Source organism: Mobula birostris, chromosome 28, assembly GCF_030028105.1.
Source record: "Mobula birostris isolate sMobBir1 chromosome 28, sMobBir1.hap1, whole genome shotgun sequence".
Taxonomy (NCBI): Eukaryota; Metazoa; Chordata; class Chondrichthyes; order Myliobatiformes; family Myliobatidae; genus Mobula; species Mobula birostris.
The window spans coordinates 30,519,722-30,543,961 of record NC_092397.1 but is presented as its reverse complement, the minus strand read 5'-3'; the positions used below and the strand labels follow the sequence as shown (position 1 = coordinate 30,543,961).

General features: G+C 46.1%; 1 long non-coding RNA gene and 1 other non-coding gene across 2 annotated transcripts in view; both read left to right on the top strand.

Annotated features, from left to right (window-relative positions):
* LOC140188998 (uncharacterized) overlaps positions 1-24,240 on the top strand; it is a 516,848-nt gene that overhangs the window by 375,085 nt on the left and 117,523 nt on the right. The gene's annotated exons all lie outside the window — the stretch shown is intronic.
* Positions 13,143-13,214, top strand: trnag-ucc (transfer RNA glycine (anticodon UCC)). Its single transcript has one exon. It is a non-coding gene; the product is annotated as a tRNA-Gly (tRNA).

Genomic DNA, 24,240 nt, shown 5'->3' with positions numbered 1-24,240 from the left:
TCCGGCAATGTCACACAGCCGGTTCCCTTGCTTCTTTCCTTCCTTCCTCCCTTCCTCCCTCTCCCTCTCCCTCACGATGTCTCTGTCGCTTTACTATCTCGCTCCCTCTCTCATTCTATTCTCTCTGTCTCTCCACACGCCCATTCCCTCGCGCTCACTCTCGCGACATCTTCCTCGTGTCCTCTCCCTCGCGTGCTCTCCCTCACGTGCTCTCCTTTGCGCTCTCTGCCTCCCGCCAACTCCCTCGTGCGCTCTCCCCCTCGCGATGTCCCCTTCTGTCGCTCTCTCTCGCGCTCACCATCGCCCGCACGCTCTCCCTCAGGCCCTCTCCATCACGCTCACTCTAGCGTCATCTCCATGGCACCCTCTCCGTCGCGCCCTCTCCCTCACGTGCTCTCCCGCGCGCCCTTTCCTCGCGATGTCTCACTCGCTCTCTCCTTCGCGCCCTCAGCCCTCGCGCTCACTTTCTCTGTCTCTCCATCTCTCACAGAGAGACAAGTGAACGGATCGGTTCTCTGTCTTCAATTGTAAAACAGGAGCATTCTCCTACAGGAAGATAGTTCAAGTTGGCAGTGAGAGGGAGACTCTACAGGTAGAGATGGAGGAGAAAAGGAAGGTGAAGGAAAGGACGGGTTTTGACGGGAGCAGGAGTGGTTGATGGAGACGAAAGTAAACCCCAAGATCAGGCAGTTTTGTCAGAACCGGGAAGCAGGGAAAACAGTTTCTCCTCAAGCTTCAATTTAACAGGGCGAGAGGTGAGGCACAAAAGGGATTTCTCTGGGATGGTGAGGTCAGTGATGCCGTCGGGCTCAGCTGTAAACAGTTGTTTTGTAACTCTAAAGCAACACACACAAATGGAAAATATTAAACAGTTGACAGGATTCTGATGAACTGTCTCGGCAGGAAAAATCGACAACTTACTCTTTTCATAAATGCTGCCTGGCCTGCTGAGTTCCTTCAGCATCTTGTGTGAGGAAAATAGTAAACAGTCGACGTTTCCAGTCGAGACCTTTCATCAGGATGTGATTTTGTGTGAGTTGTTTTGTATTTCGAGCGAATGCAGATTTTCTCGTGTTTGTTTTGTTACTCTGTTCATCACATTGTTTCCATTTACCCACAAGTGGGTGGATAGAATTGGGAGCATGAAGGCAGCTGAATTGTAAAACTTTGCAGCATTTATTTCTAACGTTTCATCAGTTTCAAAATCCGATTCAGTGGGTATTTCAGCGCATTCTTCAGTTCCTGTCGGAATTTGCTCTGAGTCAGGGCGTAAATACACGTGTTGGTGCAGGAACTGAGAACCTGCAGCATTGTCGATGCCTGGTCTGTGATGTAACGGGGATCCGTGACAGAATAAAGAAAACTCATTGAAATCCGTTGATAGATTGAAAATGCCACCAGTGTTCCCCACAACAATATGAAACTACCGGTTATGCTGAAGAGCAAAACGATGGATTTGCGTCGGGTCTCCATCTCCCGGTCCTTGTCATTCTCTCCACTCTTTTGTCCCCGGAGCCTCCTGCGGGCTCGACTGGCAGCTAGAATCCGCCTGACAGTCAGAATATTGAACAGCAACATCAGAAAGAATGGGACACAAGGGACTAAAATGCGGTGAAACACCTCAAATGTCGCCCATGAGGGAGAGTTTTTGTAGTTCGGTGCAGTAACACAATCCCAGGGAACACCGTTAATTGTTTCTCCAGACTCATATACAAAGCCCCAGGGGACAGTCTCCAAACAGGCCAGCACACTCACTGTCCCGATAACCACAGCCGCCGTTCTCTCGGTGCAATATTTTGTTTTCAGCTTCTCACAGCAAATAGCCACAAATCGATCGACGGTGAAAGCGACAGTCAGCCAGACTGAGGCCGCAGTGCTCGCAAAAATCAACCATAGACCAAGTCTGCACACAGGAGTGATGGACAGGAATGATCGGGGAAAATAAATCGCAGCAGTCCCCCTCAGCATCGGATCGGAGATAACGACCAGGAGATCAGCCGCTGCCATTCCCACCAGGTAGCGAGTGACACATTTGGAGAGACCGCACTTTCCCCGGGACAGGATCACAATCGCCACCAAGTTCGCTGGAAGAGAGACAGGGAACAGCAAGTTGAGAAAATACTGAGCAGAAGCCGATGCTGCAGCTTGAGGGGATCCTGTAATATTTCCACTTTATTGTTACATTTAGCGGTGGGAGGGCCGAGAGAGGGCGCAGAGCGGCGGGACAGAGAATGAGTTTACACAGTAAAATAAAGTCAATATCATCTGAATACGGATTTCTTATTGATGAGCGGACTGTGAAGTGGCAGTACAAAATCTAAAACTGGGTATCTACCTCCTGAGAGTCAATACTGGGTCTCGTCTGGATGAAATGAATAAATCCGGACGCTGATGGCGGGATTCTTCCACCAGACAATCATTAACTTCCATGGCGATCCCTGTCAGCGACAGAACGGCCGAAGGACGGAACAACAACAGGAAATGCTGGAAACACTGATGCAGGTAAAACAGAACATGTGGAAAAACAGTTAACGTATCTCTCCTCAGAACTGTTCTCAGAGAGACCCCTGACACGAGTATTAACTGGTTTCTCTTTCCATACAAGCTGCTTGGGGCTCAGCATTCCCCGAGTTTGTTCCTTGTTCCAGCATTTACCACCTCACTGACTTTACAACAGAACATTGACCGATTCCAACAGATACAGCGAGTTCTGGCAAATCCTCAGACAGGCATGACGCCTCCCGTTGATTCCATCACAGGGAAGCAGGGGAGAGGAATTCAACGTCCAGCAGCAAACTCGGTGCCGTCGTCAGATGTCTGTCAGATAGAGATAAGATGGAAAACGTTTCACTCTGAAGCACTAGGTCGGCTGTGTTAATTGTCTCTGCAATGAGTTCAGTCTGTTTTCCATCAGCTGTTCACATTCAGTCATACCGCAGACATTTATTTAAAATCGACAATAGATTCGATCTACAACACGAAAGTCCGCACATTTGCTGAATTGTTACTACCAATCATTTGTTTGAGTGTTGCTCATAACTCAGAAATCCGCTCACATACAAATGCAGACGATCAATTAGTATAATCTCCGCGGGATCTATAAACACAACATTTGCAGATGCAGTGCAGCTGCTGCAAGACCAAACGCACAGAGACGGAACATCCCATTATTGATCACAAACCGCTGGAAGAACACTGTCTGACAAGTTCAGTTCCACCCATGTTGGCGGATTCGGTAAATTCCTGCCTCGGTTTGTTTCTAGATCCAAATTCCAGCATCTGTCGTCCCGGTGTTTCTACTCTCTTTAAGAAAAGCGGAATACCGGGACGAGAATGTGAGCGTTTAAGCCGGCGGCAGAAGCAATCACAACATTGGAATTAAACTTCAACATCGCCCACGGCAGCTGACACTGCGGCTTACCGGGAATTCCAAAGGCTGAAATAAAAGGATAGTAAACGTCTTCTATCCGCCAGATGACTGGATACACCATTTCAGTGAGAATCTGTGATTTCTGTTGCTCCTGCATTCACAGCTCCGGCAGACAGCTGATGCATTCAAAGCGGCCCTGATTTATACAGAGGATCTGTCTCCAGAGATACGGTTATACACCTCACTAACTTGCTCAGTTACAGTTGCTTGAACAAACACTTTCATTCAATACCTTTGTCTCTATTGTAAATATTCGGGCGATTAGAGACAAATACATGAAAATTCTTTGGCATTACCTCAGCAGAGTCTCTGGTGAAAATAGGCCGGTTGATTTAATTACAAAGTCTGAGTTTTGTCACGGACCAGCGACATTTACAGATTTCGTCTTTTTGTTGGCTAATTACTGATTTCTGAACGGACACCAGCGACACAGACCGATCTCTACTTCCGTCCCTACAGTTTCCCATTTTGTAAATGTTGTTTAGTACTTCAGCTTTTTCCTGATCTCTCTCTCTCTCAGCCCCCCCACACACTCACACACACACACACACACACACACACACACACACAGACACACACACACACGCACACACACACACCGAGAGAGAGAGAATTGTACACTTGTATTTCTATGTTATATCAAATGTCCTGTTGAACATACTGGACAGGAAAATGGAGGAATTTAAGGTGGGGAGTTGAATGGAAGGCAGGGTTTGTGGGTCCGCACAACATTGTGGGCCGAATGGCCTGTACTGTGCTGTACTATTCTACACTTCTATGCTCTATGCTTACTATAAATTGCAAATTGCACATTTAAACAAAGACTTAACTAGAGATTTTTACTCCTTGTGTATATGAAGGATGTAAGTTATAAAGTCAATTCAATTCAAAACCCACAACCACAGATTCGAACAAAGGTATAATAGTGAGACGGCGATTAGGATGGGAGTGGTCAAATGAGCACATTGCTAATGTACAATCAGGAGAAAATATGCAGATGTTGGAAATCCAAGTCAACACAAGAAATTCTGCTGAGTTCCTCCAGCATTTTGTGTGTGATATTGCTGAAGTCACAGTCTTTAATGGGCATCTCAAATCTGTCAAATGTCAAAAGAAATTGAGAAGAAACATTTCAATCTGCAAAGGAATTGGCAAACTGTTTAAATAAAAAAAAAGTACTCGAAACAGGGAGATGAATAGATGCAGGATGACTGAAAGTGAAGGAGAAAAAAGGCAATCGTGAGATAACATGTTAGCTGAGAGAGAGAGAGAGAGACAGAGACAGAGACAGAGAGAGAGAAAGGGAGAGAGAGAGAGACAGAGAGAGAGACTGAGATTGAGAGAGAGAGACAGAGAGGGAGAGAGAGAGACAGAGAGAGAGGGAGAGGGAGAGAGAGAGGGAGAGAGAGACAGAGTGAGAGAGTCAGAGAGAGGGAGAGAGAGACAGAGAGAGGGAGAGAGTGAGAGAGGGAGACAGAGAGAGGGAGAGAGACAGAGAGAGAGACAGAGAGGGAGACAAAGAGGGAGAGAGAGAGACAGAAAGAGAGAGGGAGGGAGAGAGAGACAGAGAGAAAGAGACAGAGAGAGAGAGAGAGAGAGAGAGAGACAGAGAGAGAAACACAGAGAGAGAGACAGAGCGAGAGGGAGAGGGAGAGAGAGAGAGAGGGAGAGAGACAGAGAGATAGAGAAAGAGAGAGAGGGAGAGAGAGAGAGGGAGAGAGAGATACAGAGAGAGAGAGACAGTGAGAGAGTCAGAGAGAGGGAGAGAGAGAGGAAGAGAGAGACAGAGGGAGAGAGAGACAGAGAGAGAGGGAGGGAGAGAGAGAGAGACAGAGAGGGGGAGAGAGAGAGAGGCAGAGAGAGGGAGAGGGAGAAAGAGGGATAGAGAGAGAGGGAGAGACAGACAATTAGGCAGATGTTTCTCCTGTATCTGCCAGTCTCTGCTACAGAGTGAGGGTGTAGGAGTCAATCTCTGCTGGTCAGTTTTGGGTGCCTTGTGTAAATGTCTGCTTGATTCTCCAGCGGTCAGTCTCTGGTACAGTGTGAGAGTGTGGGGTTCATTCTGTACCTGTCAGTCTCTGGTACAGTGTGAGAGTGTGGGGTTGATTCTGTACCTGTCAGTCTCTGGTACAGAGTGAGAGTGCGAGGTTCATTCTGTACCTGTCAGTCTCTGGTACAGTGTGAGATTTGTGGTTAACACTGCATCTTTTAATCTCTCATCTAGTGTAACATTACAACATTTCTTTCAGATTTATTCTTGCAGTTGAATTTTTCGATTAAGTCTATTTTTCATTTTAATCAATACCACAGAGACGATGCCACTGGTTACATTGAACTAATATTCAGGTACTTTGCAGCAGAGCATCTGGAGCAACAAGACTAGACCATTGATTCAAACACTCTTCTGTGATAAATATATAACTTTCCTCGAGTCTCGGTGTGGGATGGTTTGAGTGGTGTGTACTCTGTAGTGACATTTGGGCTGATGGAATTGAGAATGATTTTGACTGTAAATTTGTAACCTGTGTGTGCACAGTGATCAGTAATGAGACCTCTGTTTGATCAGATTAAAACACACATGGGTGATCAGATCGCTGATGACATGAATATTGGTGCAATTGTGGGTGGTGAGGAAGGTTGTCAAATGGACAGAACTGGATGTAGTTCAGTTGGAATCATGGATGGAGAAACGGGGGACAGAGTTTAATCTGGACAAGTATGACGAGTTTACATTCCAATGTTGGAGGAATGTACACAGTAAATGACAGCACCCTTGGGAGCAGTGATATATCTTGATGTGTCTGTCCATATCATCCTGCAAGAGGTATTGAAAGGAAATGGAGATGTGCGGTAACCTTGTCTTCATCAGTCATGGTGTTGTGTACAAACCATAGGATGACGTGTTACAGCTGGACAAACCCTTGGTTAGGTCACGTTTCGAGCCGTGGGTGCAGTTCTGTTTGCTACATCACAGAAAGGACGTGGGGACTGTGGAAAGGGCGCAGAAGAGATTTCCCAATGTGCTGTCTGGATTAGTATAGGGAAAGTTGGATAACACTTGGATTGTTTTTTTTTAATTTTATTTATAAACACAGAGCAAAATAAACCCTTTGAGCTACACTGCCCAGCAAACCCTGGTAACCCAATTTAACCCTAATCTATTCACAAGATAGTTTACAACCACGAGTTAGCCTTCCCGCTACATTGTTGGACAGTGGGGAAAAAAGAGGAGGATCTGAATAAAACTGACGCAATCCACAGGAAGAACATACAGAGACTCTTTAAAGAAGGTGCTGGGGCTGAATTCTGACTCCGATGCCCCGAGCTGTAACAGCATCATGCAAATCCCTACATGGTCATGGCGCCCCAGAGTGCAGTCTCACCTGACACCAGTGTCAGCAGAGGTAGCGTGGGCCGAATGGGCTGTTCCTAATCCTGTTTGCAGCTATAAGTAGTAGAGAGAACATGACATTTTATTGATGGGGAACAGAATACAAATGTCGGGAGCTTATGCTTCCCTTATAGAAACATTGAAACATAGACAACCTACAGCATAATACAGGACCTTCAGTGCACAATGCTGTGCCACACATGTACTTTAGAAATTACTTAGCGTTACCCAAGCCCTCTAGTTTTCTGAGCTCCCTGAACCTATCCAAAAGTCTCTTAAAAGACATTATTGTAAACTCCCCCCAACACCGTCACGGGCAGCCCATTCCATGCACTCACCACTCTCTGCATAAAAAAACTTACCCCTGACATCTCCTCTGTACCTACTTCCAGGCACCTTAAAACTGTGCCGTCTCGTGCTAGCCATTTCAGCCCTGGCAAACAGCCTCTGACTATTCACATGATCAATGTCTCTCATCATCTTATACACCATAAAAAGGGTGGGGGAGCCCATTTATATATTATTCAGGGAAGAATCTCAATGTGTTGGAATCAGTTCAGGGAATGTTCACTGGACCAATACTGGTAGTGAGCTGGTTGTCTGATGAGGAAAGTCTGGGCTTGTGTTTTCTGTTCGTACTGTCTCCATGTGCTTATACGACCAGAAGATACAGGGGCAGAAGTAGGCCATTGAGTCTGCTCTGCCATTCAATCATGGGCTGATCCAATTCTTCCAGTCATCTCCACTCCCCTGCCTTCTCCTCATACCCTTTTATGCCCTAGTTAATCAAGAACCTATCTATCTCTGCTTTAAATGCACCCAAAGACTTAGCCTCCACAGCTGCTCGTGGCACCAGATTCCGCAGCTTTACCACCCTCTGACTAAAGTAATTTCTCCGCATGTCCGGTCTTAATGGACAATCCTGAAGTCATGCGTCTTGTCCTGGACCTCACCTACCATGGGAAATAAGTTTTCCATATCTAATCTGTTCAGGCCTTTTAACATTAAGAATGTTTCTATGAGATCCCCATTCATTCTCCTGAACTCCAAGGGATACAGCCGAAGAGCTGCCAGATGTTCCTCATATGGTAAACCTTTCATTCCTGGAATCATTCTCATGAATATTTTCTAAACCCTCTCCAATGTCAGTATATTCTTTCTAAAATAAGGAGCCCAGAACTGCGCACAAGACTCCAAGTGTGGACTAACGAGTGCCTTATAGAGCATCAACATCACACCCCTGCTCTAATATTCTATACATCTAGAAATGAGTGAAAAAATTGCATTTGCCTTCTTCACCACTGACTGAACCTGGAGGTTAACCTTTTGGGTATCCTGCACAATGCATCGCAAGTCTCTTTGCATCTCTGCATTTTGAATCATCTCCCCATCTAAATAATAGTCTTCTCATTTATTTATTTTACCAAAGCGCATGACTATACACTTTGCAAATTGTATTTCATTTGCCGCTTCTTTGTCCATTCCCCTAAACTATCTAAGTCTCTCTGTAGGCTCTCTGTTTCCTCAACACTACATGCTTCTCCACCTATCTCTGTAGCATCAGCAAATGTTGCCACAAATACATTAATCCCACAGTCCAAATAATTGACATACCTCATAAAAAGCAGCGGTCCCAACATCGACCTCTGTGAACTCCACTGGTAACTGGCAGCCAGCCAGAAAACGATCCCTTTGTTCCCACTCTCTGTTTTATGCCGATAAGCCAGTGCTCCACCCATTGGCAACTAGAACCAGGGACCAGTATTTCATGATTTGAGCAAAAGATCAGAAGATTCTTTTCTGAATCTTAATGCACCCTCAGACATTGGAATTGATTAACTGACAGGTTTTTTGGATAATATCCTTGTATGCTTTTAAGGGAAAGAGAGGGGGATAGTTTATAAGGAGGGGGTGAAATGTTCCTGTGGGCAGACAGGAACATGGAGTTTAATGTTGAAACAGGACAGTCGTGACCTTATTAAATGACAGAGCAGGTGGGAGTTGCTGAGTGGGGACCCCTGCTCCTCATTTGGATGTGGGTGTGAGCCTGTGGTGTGCTGACCAGGACTGTACACAGAGATCCAGCCGTGACCCCACTTGTGTCTATACAATTCCAGCAGAGCTCCCTCCCCTGCCATTCTGTATCTTCAGCCAACAAAAGCAAGCCTCTCATCCACCTTTTAAACCCATCGAATGCTCCGTCCTTCTAACCTGAGGAATCATTCCACATGCTCTCCCTCTGACCCTCTATTCTTCTCCATATTCCACAATGTACCGTCTGTCTCCTGGCCTTTTTGGGCTCCCCATCTGCATTACCTCACCTCATGGATTAAATTCCACCTGCCTATCTGTCCAGTCCACTGATACCTTCCTGTAGTCCTCAGCTTTCCCCCGCACTCTCACCCACATGGCCAACTACACTGGACAACAAATATTTTGCTTCCTGATTACTTTTAGGTACGTATATCTTATGGATTTGGACTGCTGATATTGAAAATCACTATGCAATGTCCCTATCACACACCATCTCTTTGAAATTGCCTATATTTTTATATTTCAATTCATAATCCAAGTCAGATTATTTGATGCCAAGATTAAGGGAGGCATTTGTGCTGGTCCACAAATCAAGCAGGCCAGCAATAACAGGCAATTCAAAGAACTTCTATTGGGACCAGAGAAAATCGCATGGAATGCATTCAAGGAAGTTGTTGAAAATGTTCAATATTTTCCCAGGGACCAGGGAAATATTGACCAGCTGTGTTTCACTGTAACTGTCGTACTGGAAATGTGTGTCTGGGTCCTGGGCTCAGTGTGGGACTGAATGTCTCTGCTGTCTGAGACTGTGGAACAAATGAGCTGTCAGTATCTCTGTGCTCAGTAACACACCTTGTGTGTGAGAGATGGAGCCACTGTTCTATTCATTGAGCCTTGCCAAGAGGGAACATTGGCGAACATTGAAGTCTTTCCTGCAGGTAGGAGAAGGAAAGTGAAAGAGGTAAAAGGCAGACACGGTGTGAAGCGACTGCTGCAGCCAGTGCCAGTGTGTGAGGCCACTCACAAGCTGCAGCTCTCAGCTTCTTCTGAGCAGCAGATGGAGGAGGCTCCAAACCAAGGAAGAGACGGACAAACCCCACCACTTCCCGGTATGGATCCGGGAGTGGAACAGAGGGATGGACACAACTTTCATTTCCCATGGGATTCACCACTCGGAGCACTCACTGTCCAGCAACAACAGACATTGGGAAGTGGGCTAATGGGAAACCGTCTTCCCATGGTCAGGGGAGAGGAAGCAGCAATTATAGTCAGCAGCAACTTCTTCCCACTCCGCCACACTCGCCGTGGCCCAATCCCAGCGCAGGAATTAATTCTCACTCCACATTCAAGCTACAGGACCTAGGCCTCTGCAACTGGATCCATGACTTCCTAACCGGAATACCACAATCTGTGCGGATTGGAATAACATTTCCACCTCACTGACAATTAACATTGACACTCCACAGAGCTGTGTCCTTATCTCACTGCTCCACTGTCTCTACACCCAGAACTGTGTGACTAGGCATCGCTCAAACAGCATTTATAGATTTGCTGATGATACAACCACTGTTTGCAGAATTTCAGATGGTGACAATAAATCATAAATTAGGGTGAACTACCAGTTAGTGGAGTGTTGCTGCAGCAACAATCTTGCACTCAACGTCAGCAAGATCAAAACGCTGCTTGTGGACTTCAGGAAAGGTGAGATGAAGGAACACAAACCAATCCTCATCAAGGAATCAGAAGTGGAGAGAGTGGACAATTGCAAGTTCCTGGGTGTCAGCATCTCTGAGGATCTAACCCGGATGCAACATATGATGCAGTTATGAAGAAGGCAAGACAGCGGCTATATTTCATTAGGAGTTGGAGGAGATTTGGTTTGTCAAATACACTAAATAAACTTCCAGAAACGTAGAGTGGAGATCATTCTGACTGGCTGCATCTCCATCTGGTATGGGGGGGGGGGGGCGGGCTTCTGAACGAGATCAAATTAAATAGCAAAAATTTGTAAAACTGGTCAACTCTACCATGGGTCCAGGCTCGGTAGTACACAACATCTTCAAGGAGCGGTGCCTCAGGAAGGCACCGATCATCATTGAGGATCGCCACCACCCAGAACGTGCCCTTTTCACACTGTTACCATCAGGAAGGAGGGAGAGAATGCTGAAGGCACACACTCGGTGATTCAGGAACAGTTTCTTCCCCTCTGACACCCAAATTCTGAATTCTCAATGGGCATTGAACCCAAGAGCACTACCTAACTACTTTTGCTTTTAATTTATGTTTTAATTCTTGTTTAACTACATATTTTAACTTAAATATTGAATACTTAATGTAACTCAGTTTTTTCTCTATATTTATTTATCATGGATGTCATTGTACTGCTGCTGTAAAGTTAACAAATGTCACGACGTATGCTGGTAATATTAAATCTGATTCTGATTAAGTTGCTAATTGAGTCTGCCTCATCCTCTCCAGCAACAACCTCCATTGCCCTCACTCCAGAATCGATACCATTCGCTCAGCAACACACGCACAATTCTGGAGGAACTCAGCAGGCCGGGCAGCATTAATATAAAAGAGTACATCTTTGGCATCTTAAGCCAAGATCCTATGCTTATGAGTAAAAATAAAACACATATACTGATTTAGAATAGTCCAAACACCATTCTCCCATTGTTGATAATGCTGTTTGTCCAAGACCTTCCCACATAGGAACTATTACAACCTCTTTTCCACAGAGCCCCATCATCAGCATAGAAAGCCAAACTGAACTCAGGCCCAAGACCATTAAAAAGTAGAATTAACTATCAGATTAAACAATATTAAACTGATAACATTATACTGGGGAGGGAGGAACATTATCTTCTGCAAACTCTGATGACCCACCCTCACTGAAAATGATTCCCCTAAAAAATGATACCCATTTGCAAAACCAACGCCAACACCAAGCTTAATGAGTGTAATAAAAATCCTCTCCCTCCATTGCATGTCATAAAACGATTTCAATGTCCAAAAACACTGCAACTACCGATTCTTTCAGTGTAAAAGGATTCCCAGTAGTACAAGGGCGTCATAGATCTCCCTTTGCGAAACCCACATCGGTAGTGACGAAGTAATTCTCTCTTATCCAAAACAATCATCAGCCTAATTACTATCATTTTCACCATTATTTTACACAACGAGGAAGTGAGACAACAGGCCTGTAGAAACTGGACAGCATCGGATCTCACCCAGGTTTTACAACAGGCTTCACCACAGACCTTTTCCAGTCTCCTGGGAACATTCTTTGCTTCCAGATCTTCTTATAAAACTCAAACAACTTCTTTTAGACTGCCTCAGGCAGATACTGGAGTACAGTATATGATAGTTTCCCATATCCTGTCCTGGTCTATAGTACATGCCTTACTGGTGGCAAATTTCCATTCAGCCAATGTAAAGTCATCATCCATGGCAATCTCAAATGCCTCTTGTTTCTCACAAATCTCCCCACTGTCCACCAAGAGGCTCTCTCTTCTCTTAAAACACTCATCCCCTATATTGTCTAGACTATGTGTGTTTGCAAACGTGTTTCTCAAACACTTTGCCTTTTCGTTGTCCTTTGCATCAAATGTCCGTTCTCCACTAATACTGGAATCTAGTTATAACCTCTGACACCATTCATTTTCTTCAGCATTCTCCACACCACCGTCAGAGGATCATGGGACGGGAAGCCTTGGGAGAAAGAAAGAGGGAGGGGGATTCCCAGAGGATAGGCAAGGAGTATAGTGAGAGGGACAGAAGGAGAAAAAGAGAAAAAGATATAATAATAATAATAATAATAATAATAATAATAATAATAATAAATAAATAAACAAACAAATAAATAAATAAATAACGGATGGGCGGCCCCATGATCCTCTCATATCCCTTTTGCCAGTCAACTGTCCAGCTCTTGGCTTCATCCCTCCCCCTCCTGTCTTCTCCTATAATTTTGGGTCTCCCCCTCCCCCTGCCACTTTCAAACCTCTTACTATCTCTTCTTTCAGTTAGTCCTGACAAACGGGCTCAGCCCGAAAGGTCGACTGTACCTCTTCCTTTACATGCTGCCTGACCTGCTGCGTTCAGCAGTAATTTATTATGTGGGTTGTATAACTCCGGTCTGTTGGGGATGGCGACATTAATTTACCGGAATAAAACTTGCAGCAGAGTGAGGAATGATCCGACAGAAAGCAACTTGGGGACTGGTCGAATCACATGGAACTATGGGAGACGCCTCACTACTCGGATGCTTTGCCACGTCATTGAGCGATGGTGGTATAGTGGTGAGCATAGCTGCCTTCCAAGCAGTTGACCCGGGTTCGATTCCCGGCCATCGCAGATTGCACAGTTTTAGACTACATAACATATAAACCTTTGACATAGACACGATCCACGCAGAACTCTAAGGGCCATCACGCTAATTCACGCTGTGAGTGTAAATTGATTCATTAATTATCATTCACTGGTCATGAATCAGAGTTGGAATTAACATCCCTCGAGAGTTTCTCGTTAAATCCTGTTCTGACTCTATTCCAGATTCTACAAGAATGGACACTTCACAGGAAGGATCGGCAGGATTTGTAAAGTGTTGCCTGATTAAAGTGTTTGAGCTTGTTTGCCTTCATTGGAATATCAGAGCCTGAGAGGAAACTTGACCGAATTATCAGAATCAGAATCCTTTATTATCGCCAAGTATGTGACACATACAGGGAATTTGATGCCGGTTTCCCTGAGCTCTCGCTGTACAGAATCAAAAAGCAAACAAAACAATAGTGTAAATAACCTTGAACTATATACAATGAGGTACTGTGTACCAGAGTATGTACAGGTGGACTTCGTTTATAATAGACTAAGATTCAAGTGTTCATAAGACTGATGGCAGACGGAAAGAAACTGTTCCTGTACCTACGGGTCCTGGCATACAGTGATCTAAAGCGCCTACCAGAAGGAAGGAGTTGGAACAGGTGATGTCCAGGGTGTGGTGGGTCTACAGTGATGCTGTTTGCTCGCTTCCTGACTCGATGAGAGACATAGACTGGGCAGATAGTCAGAATTGGTTTCCCAGGGTAGGGGTTTGAAATTCCAGCGGGAATGAATTTAAGGTAGGAGAGAGTTTAAAGATATGCGGGTCACGGTTTCAGACAGAGTGGGGTGGGTGCTTGGAACGGGCTGTCAGGTTCAGAGACGGAAGATATACAATGTGTTTAGATAGGCATATGAATATGTTAGTGTAGAGCGACATCGATAGAGGCACAAAGAGAAAATCTACAGATGATGGAAATCCAAGCAACACAGAAAATGTTGGAGGAACTCAGCAGGCCAGGCAGCATCTGTGGGAAAAATACAGTCGACGTTTCGGGCCGAGTCCCTTCATCCGGACTGGAGCAAAAACCGATGAGGAGTCAGAGTTAGACGGTGAGGGGAGGAAGAAACACGAGGTGATATTTGAAACCGGTGGGGGTGGGGAGGTGGCTGGTAAATTAAAGACCTGAAACTTTGGTTGGTGAAAGAGACACTGGGCTGGAGAATAGGGAAGGAGAGGAGGCCATGGAAGAAAGAAAAGGGGGAGGAACACCAGAGGGAGGTGATGGGCAGGTAACAGATAAGGTCAGAGAGAGAAAAGAGAATGGGGCTTCGTGAAGGAGGGTGCATTACCGGAAGTTTGAGAAATCGATGTTCATGCCATCAGGTTGGAAGCTACCCAGATGGAATATAATGTTTTGGTCTTCCACCCTGAGTGTGGCTTCATCGCGACAATACTGGAGGCCATGGGCTGCCATGTCGGAATTGGAATGGGAAGTGGAATTAAAATGGGTGGCCACTGGGAGATTGCTCTTGTTCTGGTGGAGGGAGTGTAGGTGCTCGGCGATGTAGTCTCCTAATCCGTATCGGGTCTCACCGATATACATGAGGCTACACCAGGAGCACTGGATACAGTAGATGACCCTAAAAGACTCACAGCTGAAGTGTCGCCTTACCTGGAAGGATTGCTTGGGGCCCTGAATGGTACTGAGGGAGGATGTGTAGGGACAGGTGTAACACTTGTTTCACTTGCAAGGATAAGTGCCAGGAGAGAGATCAGTGGGAGGGACGGACACACATGGGATTCACATGGGATCCCTGCAGAGAGCAGAACGTAGAGGGGGGAGAGAAAGATGTGTTTGGTGGTGGGATCCCGCCGGAGATGGCGGGAATTACAGAGAATTGTGTGCTGGAGGCGGAGGCTGGGGTGGGTGAGGTAGGTGAGGACAAGACAAACCCTCTCCCTGGGGGAGGGAGCGAGGATGCGGTGGGGGCAGACGTGAGCAAAATGGAAGAGATTCTGTTGAGAGCTGCTGTCATGGTGGAGGAACGGAAGCCCCTTTCTTTGAAAAAAGACGAATTTCTCCTTTGCTGTTGAATGAAAGGACTTATCCTGAAGGCAGATGCAGCGGAGACGGAGGAATTGAGAGAAGGGGCGGGCATTTTTACATGTAATGGGGTGCGAAGCGGTATAGTCCAGGTAGCTGAGAGAGTCTGTGTGGTTATAATAGACATCAGTAGACAAGCTGTCTTCAGAGATAGAGACAGAGAGATGGAGAAAACGGAGGGAACTGTCGGATATGGGACAGGTAAACTTTTGGGCAGGGTGGAAGTTGCAGGCAAAGCTGATGAAGTGGACGAGTTCCACATGGGTGCAGAAAGAGGTAGCAATGCCGTCATTTACATAGTGTAGGGAAAGTTAGGGAGCGACACCAGTGTAGGCTGGGAACATAGACTGTTCCACGTAGCCGACACACAGGCAGGCACAGCTGGGACCCATGCAGGTGTCCATGGCTCATCTTGTGTTGAAAGGAAGTGGGAGGACAAGTTCCGCCAGACGGAGATGAATGGTGGTGGAGGAGAGCTGGTTGGGTCTGGTTTCCTGATGGAAGCGGAGAGATTTGAGACCTTCCTGGTGCGGGGGTGGGTGGTTTGCTGGACGTGTATAGGGATTGGACATCCATAATGAAAATAAAAAGATCGAGGACCTATATGGGATGAAAACAATTAAACTCCAACTGAATGATCCAAAATTAAATCAAAACCACGACATTAGACCCGGCAAGTCCGTTAGTTCCAAGGATGTCGCTCGAGGAAATATACACTTATGGTCAAAGAGAATGGTGAAGGAGTATGTAACTTACACACTCCTGACAAAAATATACCATGCGCCCCGGATACTGTACTCTCTCTTTCCCCTTCTTCTATCCGGCTGAAGGTGCAGGACAGCACGTACTACAGGCTCGTGGACTCCGCCGTTATGTCCATTGGATGGTGCCCGAGTCGATAAGATGGAGTCTTGACCTCACAATCTACCCGTTATGATGCGGCACCTGATTGTTTACCCGCACTGTGCTGTCTCTGTCGCAGTTACATTTCATTCTGCATTCTGTTATTGCTTAACATTGTTCTTTCTCAATACGCTGTGTAATGATTTGATCTCTAGGAATAGTGTGAAAGAGAAGCTTTCAGAAAATATTTTAATTCCCACTGAAGTTAATGCGGCAGTCGCAGGGTCTCCGGACAGCACAGCGTTACCCAGCTGGCAATAAAACGCGCCGCAAAAACTGCCGGGTTACCTCCGTCCCTGGGTGGGCTCGGACCACCAACCTTTCGGTTAACAGCCGAACGCGCTGACCGATTGCGCCACAGAGACAAACTGGAAAAGGAGACTATGAATGGTCTATTCCGGGGTTGGAAGATGGTGACTAACAATCGATCAACACACATCAAAGTTGCTGGTGAACGCAGCAGGCCAGGCAGCATCTCTAGGAAGAGGTACAGTCGACGTTTCAGTCCCAGACCCTTCGTCAGGACTAACTGACGAAGAGTGGTAAGAGATTTGAAAGTGGGAGGGGGAGGGGGAGATCCAAAATGATAGGAGAAGACAGGAGGGGGAGGAATGGAGCCAAGAGCTGGACAGGTGATAGGCAAAAGGGATACGAGAGGATCATGGGACAGAATGTCCGGGGAGAAAGACGGGGGGGGGGGGGAGGGGAACCAGAGGATGGGCAAGGGGTATAGTCAGAGGGATAGAGGGAGAAAAGCAAGAGTGAGAGAAAGAATGTGTGTGTAAAAATAAATGACGGATGGGGTACAAGGGGGAGGTGGGGCATTAGCGAAAGTTAGAGAAGTCGATGTTCATGCCATCAGGTTGGAGGCTACCCAGACGGAATATAAGGTGTTGTTCCTCCAACCTGAGTGTGGCTTCATCTTTACAGTAGCGGAGGCCGTGGATAGACATATCAGAATGGGAATGGGACGTGGAATTAAAATGTGTGGTCACTGGGAGATCCTGCTTTCTCTGGCGGACAGACCGTAGGTGTTCAGCAAAGCGGACTCCCAGTCTGTGTTGGGTCTCGCCAATATATAGAAGGCCACATCGGGAGCACCGGACGCAGTATATTACCCCAGCCGACTCACAGGTGAAGTGTCTCCTCACCCGGAAGGACTGTTTGGGGCCCTGAATGGTGTTAAGGGAGGAAGTGTAAGGGCATGTGTAGCACTTGTTCCGCTTACAAGGAGGGAGATCAGTGGGGAGGGATGGTGGGGACGAATGGACAAGGGAGTCGCGTAGGGAGCGATCCCTGCGGAAAGCAGAAAGAGGTGGGAAGGGAAAGATGTGCTTAGTGGTGGAATACCGTTGGAGGTGGCGGAAGTTACGGAGAATAATATGTTGGACCCGGAGGCTGGTGGGGTGGTAGGTGAGGACCAGGGGAACCCTATTCCTAGTGGGGTGGCGGGAGGATGGAGTGAGAATCTCCCCCTCCCCCTCCCACTTTCAAATCTCTTACCACTCTTCCTTCAGTTAGTCCTGACGAAGGGTCTCGGCCTGAAACGTCGACTGTACCTCTTCCTAGATATGATGCCTGGCCTGCTGCGTTCACCAGCAACTTTGATCTGTGTTGCTTGAATTTCCAGCATCTGCAGAATTCCTGTTGTTGCGTTTTTAAGACTAACAATCGATGTTGTGAGGCGGCTTTTCACATATCACAATCACAACATTGGAATTAAACTTGAACTTCCACCAACGGCAGCTGACACCGCGGCTTACCCGGAATCCCAAAGGCTGTAATAAAAGGATAGTAAACGTCTTCTATTCGCCAGATGACTGGATACACCATTTCAGTGAGAATCTGTGATTTCTCTTGTTCCTGAATTCACAGCTCCGTTAGACACGCTGAGCTGATGCATTAAAAACGACCTCGATTCAAACAGAGTCTCAATCTCCAGCGATACGGTCAAACACTTCACTAATTGTCTTAGTGACGAGCACGTGAACAAACACTTTAATTAAACACCATTGCCTCTGATGTAAACATTGGACGATTGAAGACCAACACATCACAATTCTTGGGCATTACTTCAGCAGAGTCTTTGGTGGCAATGAGGCCGGTAGATTTAATTTTAAACTCTACATTTGTCACGGAAGAGCTACTTTTTACAGATTTCATTGTTTATTGTTTGATCATTATTGCGCTACAAATAGAGACCAGCGCCCCTGAACGACCCATATCTCGTGTCCCTCAGTGCTGTCCTTCAGTCCTGCAACTCCCTCCTGGTCGCACACACAAACAGTCTGGCAACACAGATACGAAGAAAAATACAACAGAGAAAACAAGGTCGGGATAGAAAGCGTCAAATAACGACGTTCTTGATGTACAAACACGAGAAAATGTGCAGATGCTGCAAATACAAGGCAATACCCAGACAGTCCGCTGAGTTCTTCCAGCACTTTGTCTGTGATATTGCTGATATAACAGATTTTATGAGCATCTCAAATCTGACAAAGGTCAAAGGAAATTGTCTTGAGCCGGAGGGCGGTGAGTCTGTGGAATTCTTTGCTGTCGACGGCGATGGAGTCCGAGTCACTTGGTATGCCTAACGCGGAGGGTGGTAGTTACTTGCTCAGTAAGGAAGTCAAAGACTGTGGAGAGAAGGCGTGAGAATGGAGTCGATGAGGATAATAATTCAGCCAAGATGGAATGGGCAGACTGACTCTGCTGCCTTCTCTTACGGTCTTATGACCGTATCCCATCAGCGCCTGGGTTCAGGTGTACAGAATTGTTCGCACTTCTGTTGTTTATGTTTCCTCAACGTCGTATTTATTGTTCTGTGTTTATCAGTCTGCATTTCACGGGTGGTGTAGAAAACTGCACAAAACACAGCGTGATATAATCATTTGCAGGTTGACTGTGTGGTTAAGAAGACATACGATTGTATTTAACTTCATCAACCGTGGGATTGAGTTCAGGAGCCGACAGGTAATGTTACAGCTATATAGGACCCTGATCAGACCCCACTTGGAGTACTGTGATCAGTTCTGGTCACCTCACTACAGGAAGGATGTGGAAAGTATAGAAAGGGTGCAGAGGAGATTTACAGGGATGTTGCCTGGATTGCCGAGCGTGCTTTATGAGAATAAAAGCATAGAGACATAGAAAACCTACAGCACAATACAGGCCGTTCGATCCACAAACCTGTGCCGAACATGTCCCTACCTTAGAAATGACTAGGTTTACCTATAGCCCACTATTTTTCTAAGCTTCATGTACCTATCCAAAAGTCTCTTAAAAGACCCTGTCGTATCCGCCTCCACCACCTTTGGCGGCAGTCAATTGCACGCACTCACCAATCTCTGAGTAAAAACCTTACCGCTTCATCTCCTCTGTACCTACACCCCAGCACCTTAAACCTGTGTCCTCTTGTGGCAACCATTTCAGCCCTAGGAAAATACCTCTGACTATCCACATTATCAATGTCTCTCATCACCTTATCCACCTCTATCAGGTCACCTCTCATCCTCCGTCGCTCCAAGGTAAAAAGGCCGAGTTCATTAAACCTATTCTCATAAGACATGATCCCCAAGACATGCTTTGAGGGTCCGATGGAGTCAGACCCCAAGATCCTTTTGATCCTCCACACTGCCAAGAGTCTTACCATTAATACTATATTCTTCCATCATATTTAACCTATCAAAATGAACCACTTCACACTTATAACTTACAGATTGAGTGAACTCGACCTTTTCTCCTTGGAGCGACGGGGGATGAGAGGTAACCTGATAGAGGTGTATAAGATGATAAGAGGCATTGATCGTGTGGATAGTCAGAGGTTTTTTTCCCAGGGTTGAAATGGCTCACACCGTTTTCAGGTGTTTGGAAGTAGGTACAGATGAGAAGTCAGGAGTAAGTTTTCTTTACGCAGAGTGTGGTAAGTGCGTGGAATTGGCTGCCGGCGACGGTGGTGGAGCCTGATGCATTAAGGTATTTTAATAGGCTCTTGGAGAGGTACATGGTGCTTAGAAAATAGAGGACTATGGATCACCCGAGGTAATTTCAAAAGTAAGTCCATGTTCGGCACAGCATTATGGGCCGAATGACCTGTATTGTGCTGCAGGCTTTCTATGTTTCAATGTTTCTATATATAGAAAGTTAACAGAACTGTTAGAGCGGGCATCGGAAGCTGGAAATAGGAGGTAGTAATAGAGGACAAATAAATGGCGGGCGAAATTATTAGGCATTATGCGTCCGTCTGTTATGTTGAGGATACAAGCAGTATGCCAGAAATTCGAGAGGGGTAAGGGATGTAAGTGAGTGTAGTTGCTATTATTAAGGAGAAGGTGTCTGGAAGCTGACAGACCGCAAGGTCACCTGACCAGATGGACTGCACCGCGGGTTTCTGAAAGGAGATTACGAGATCGTGGAAGAGTTAATGGTGATCTTTCAGGAATCACGGGCTTCTGAAATGGTTCAGAGAAATAGAAAATTGTTAATCTGATTTTGTTCTTCTCGACAGAAGGGAAGCAAAATACAGAACACTACAGGCCGGTTATCAGGGCTGTTATGGTTGGGAAAATGCTGGAGTCCATGAGGTTTCTGGGTGCGTGGAGACACCTGTTCAAATAGGCCGGCCTACATGGTTTCTTTCAGGGGAAATCTTGCTTGATTAATCTGCTGGAATTAATTCGGGAAATAACAGGCAAGATGGACAAAGGAGCATCAGTGGATGTTGTTTACTTGGATTTTAAAAGGCATTTGTCAAGGGCCGCAGATAAAGTAGCTAAACAATATTAGAGCCTACGGCATTACAGGAAAGATCCGAGCATCTGCTGCCAACATGGACTGGACTGCTTTCCTATTGAGCCGTACTTCTTCAGAATTGGACCCGACTCCCGATCTTGTGGCTCTGTGATTATGCAAAGGAATAGGATTATTCCAGAGAGTATCGGCCAAGATTCATTAGGCTCTCCTGACCGGACAAACCTTATGATCCTCTGCCCCATCCCCTCGGTCGTTAAAGATATCTTTCCTGAGGCAGGCAGGAGAGCGGGTTTGTTTGAGTCTACCTTCCTCAGACGGCGATAGAAGCCACAGGAGGAAAGAGTCTACTTCGGGTTAATTCAGCTGCAGCTCAGCCGCTGTCCATTGATATTTATGCCGAAGAACTGCCAGGAAACAAAGAGAAAGAACGCGGAAGAGACACGGTGGAAGAATGATTCCGGGAATGAGAGGGTTAACATATGAGCAGCGTTTATCCGCTCTTGGACTGTATTCCTTGGAGTTTAGAAGAATGAGGGGAGACCTCATAGAAACATTTCGAATGTTGAAAAGTATGGACAGAGTGGATGTGGCAAAGTTGTTTCCCATGATGGGGGAGTCTAGTACTAGAGGGCATGACATAAGGATTGAAGGGCGCCCATTCAGAACAGAAATGCGAAGATTTTTTTTTATGTCAGAGGGTGGTGAATCTATGGAACTTGTTGCCATGGGCAGCAGTGGAGGCCAAGTCATTGGGCGTATTTAAGGCAGAGATTGATAGGTATCTGAGTAGCCAGGGCATCAAAGGTTATGGTGAGAAAGCAGGGGAGTGGGACTAAATGGAGGAATGGATCAGCTCATGATAAAATGGCGGAGCAGACCCGATGGGCCGAATGGCTGACTTCTGCTCCTTTGCCTTATGCTCTTATGGTTTTATGAACAGAATGTGTGACAGCAGGGCCACTGAAACTAGGTTCAGTAAATAATGTGAAACACATTCATTGCTGATATGTCGGGAACGAGGTCTCCGAATGCGTCGGAGGACAGACAGCACAGAGATAATATCAGGAGGGGGCAGGGTTATAGCAAATACGAGATGAAAAGCAGAGAGAAAGGAGCGAAATAAATCAACAAAGAACAATTAATAAAGGAAACCCTCTATTGGAGCTTAGAAAAATAGAGGGCAATGGGTAACCGTAGGTAATTATTAAGATAACGACATGTTCGGCACAGCATTGTGGGCCGAAGGGCCTGTATTGTGCTGTAGGTTTTCTGTGTCTCTATGAAACGATGTGACGTCAGCAAAGAATCGACAAATGAAAATGAAGAGAAGAATGAGCAACGTCCACGACGGAGCAGCGCGTCACCACGTTCAGACAACAGCAGAGAGGCGCAGCGGCAGCGTGCTGGGCCCATGGGCGTCCATTCGGCCGATGGATTGACGATTGTTTCCATGGAGAGCTCTGGAGGTGACGGAGGTCATATCAAATTAACCCGGGCCTATCAGGATAGTAGAAAACTGTCCTGACGTGTGTAAACTTAGAGAGCATCACATGGAGAACGTTATGCGGATGTTTTTGGAAACTGGAACCCATGCCTGAGTGACTGGTGAGGCAGGTACACTCACAACATTAGAGAATTGTCTGGGCGACCACCTGAATCATCAAGACACTGAAGAGAATAGCTAGTAAGCGAGCTATTTTCTGGTGTGATTGGTAGTTGATTGTCAACGCGGACATTGTGGGCCGAAAGGCTTGTTTTAGGGTCGCATGATTCTGTGAATCTATATTACATTTGTGTATCACAATAAAGAGTTTTATTTACTCTAGTAATGAGGGAGGGGGCTGAGAGAGATCCCATTGTGTATAAATAGACAGAGTGGATGGTGAGTAGACTGACACCACTCAGTGTGAACACATCATCCGACATGTTTTGATGTGTCCTAGTTGGCTGTGGCAATCTGAGTTGGAGTGCGAGCAGGAAGCTGCACGGATCAGTTCACTGTGAAAATGCAAGGGACAGCACTTCAGTCCTTGATCCACTGGCCACCCCAAGGTGAATAATAATTTTACACTCACCCATCGATTTAAGTAACTTCGGGAATTCGTACGCGGATTGTCAGGGTTGAACCACTCGGACGCTAGAAGTGTATGACTGTGGTTTGAGCTGTTTTCTGAACGTGGTCACTGTGATTCCTCACTCTGGTGCAGTTCCTGTTATGTCCGGTTGAGGTCGCCATCCTCCGACAGACCGGAGATACACAACACCCAGTGTTTCAATGAAGTGGGAGTGATTGGTTCAGAATTCGATTCGCTACATATCGTTTCCCGCCTGTCGCATTAAAAAAGCAGAAATATAAATATATAACTGTGATTAAAAATGTTGATTCCAACAACACGGATTTGGGCTCGAATGAGAGCAGTTCCTTTCGCTAATCCTTGAACACAACAGGTGACTGAATCGCTGGAGCAAACTGAGACACTGCTGTGGGAGGGACACGAGTGAAAGGCTCCAGTATTACAGCTGAGAAACATCAAGGTAATTCTGTTCACCCTCCTGTACTCTTAAATGTGCATGACATGAGCTATTAACTGCAATTCCTCGTTAGTATAGTGGTTAGTATCCCCGCCTGTCACGCAGGAGACGGGGTTCAATTCCCCGACGGGGAGAGATGAATTTTACTACATTATTCAACGGGAATATTGAATTCAAAAGACAAATAAAAGCGGACAAAGAATTTGTGTTTGCGCTATCCAGTTCATTGGGCATTGGGAAGGATGGAATTGCTCGGGCTGCTGTGATCCTTCCGAGAAGAAAGTGGTGTTATTGTCAACCTCTTTCCTCAAGAATCCCCTGAGAATCTATATCTCAGCACCGTTCTTTGTTACTTGTTCGTTGTTACACTGAGTCCATCATTCCGGGCATATTAATCCGGGGCTTTTGTTGTCGACTATGAATTCCCGCATGGTCCCACCACAGTAGTAAGGTAACTAACTAATATCAGTCCAGACGAAGTGTGCCGGTCGGAAACGTCGACTGTTTACTCTTTTCCATCGATTTGCTTGGTCTGCTGAGTTCCTTCAGCATTTTGTGTGTGTTACTTGGATTTCCAGCATCTGCAGATTTCTCTTGTGTGTGACCAATATTAAGTGTCACCCTGGAACACATCGATTGCATCCTCATCTTGTTTTGGTGTGCAAAATGGCTCCAGTCCCCTGCTATGCAAAGGGAAACTCTGCTCTTCAAAGACCTTTCTTCCCTGGGTTGACTGCACACTATCTGTGAACTATCCTTGCCAAGGC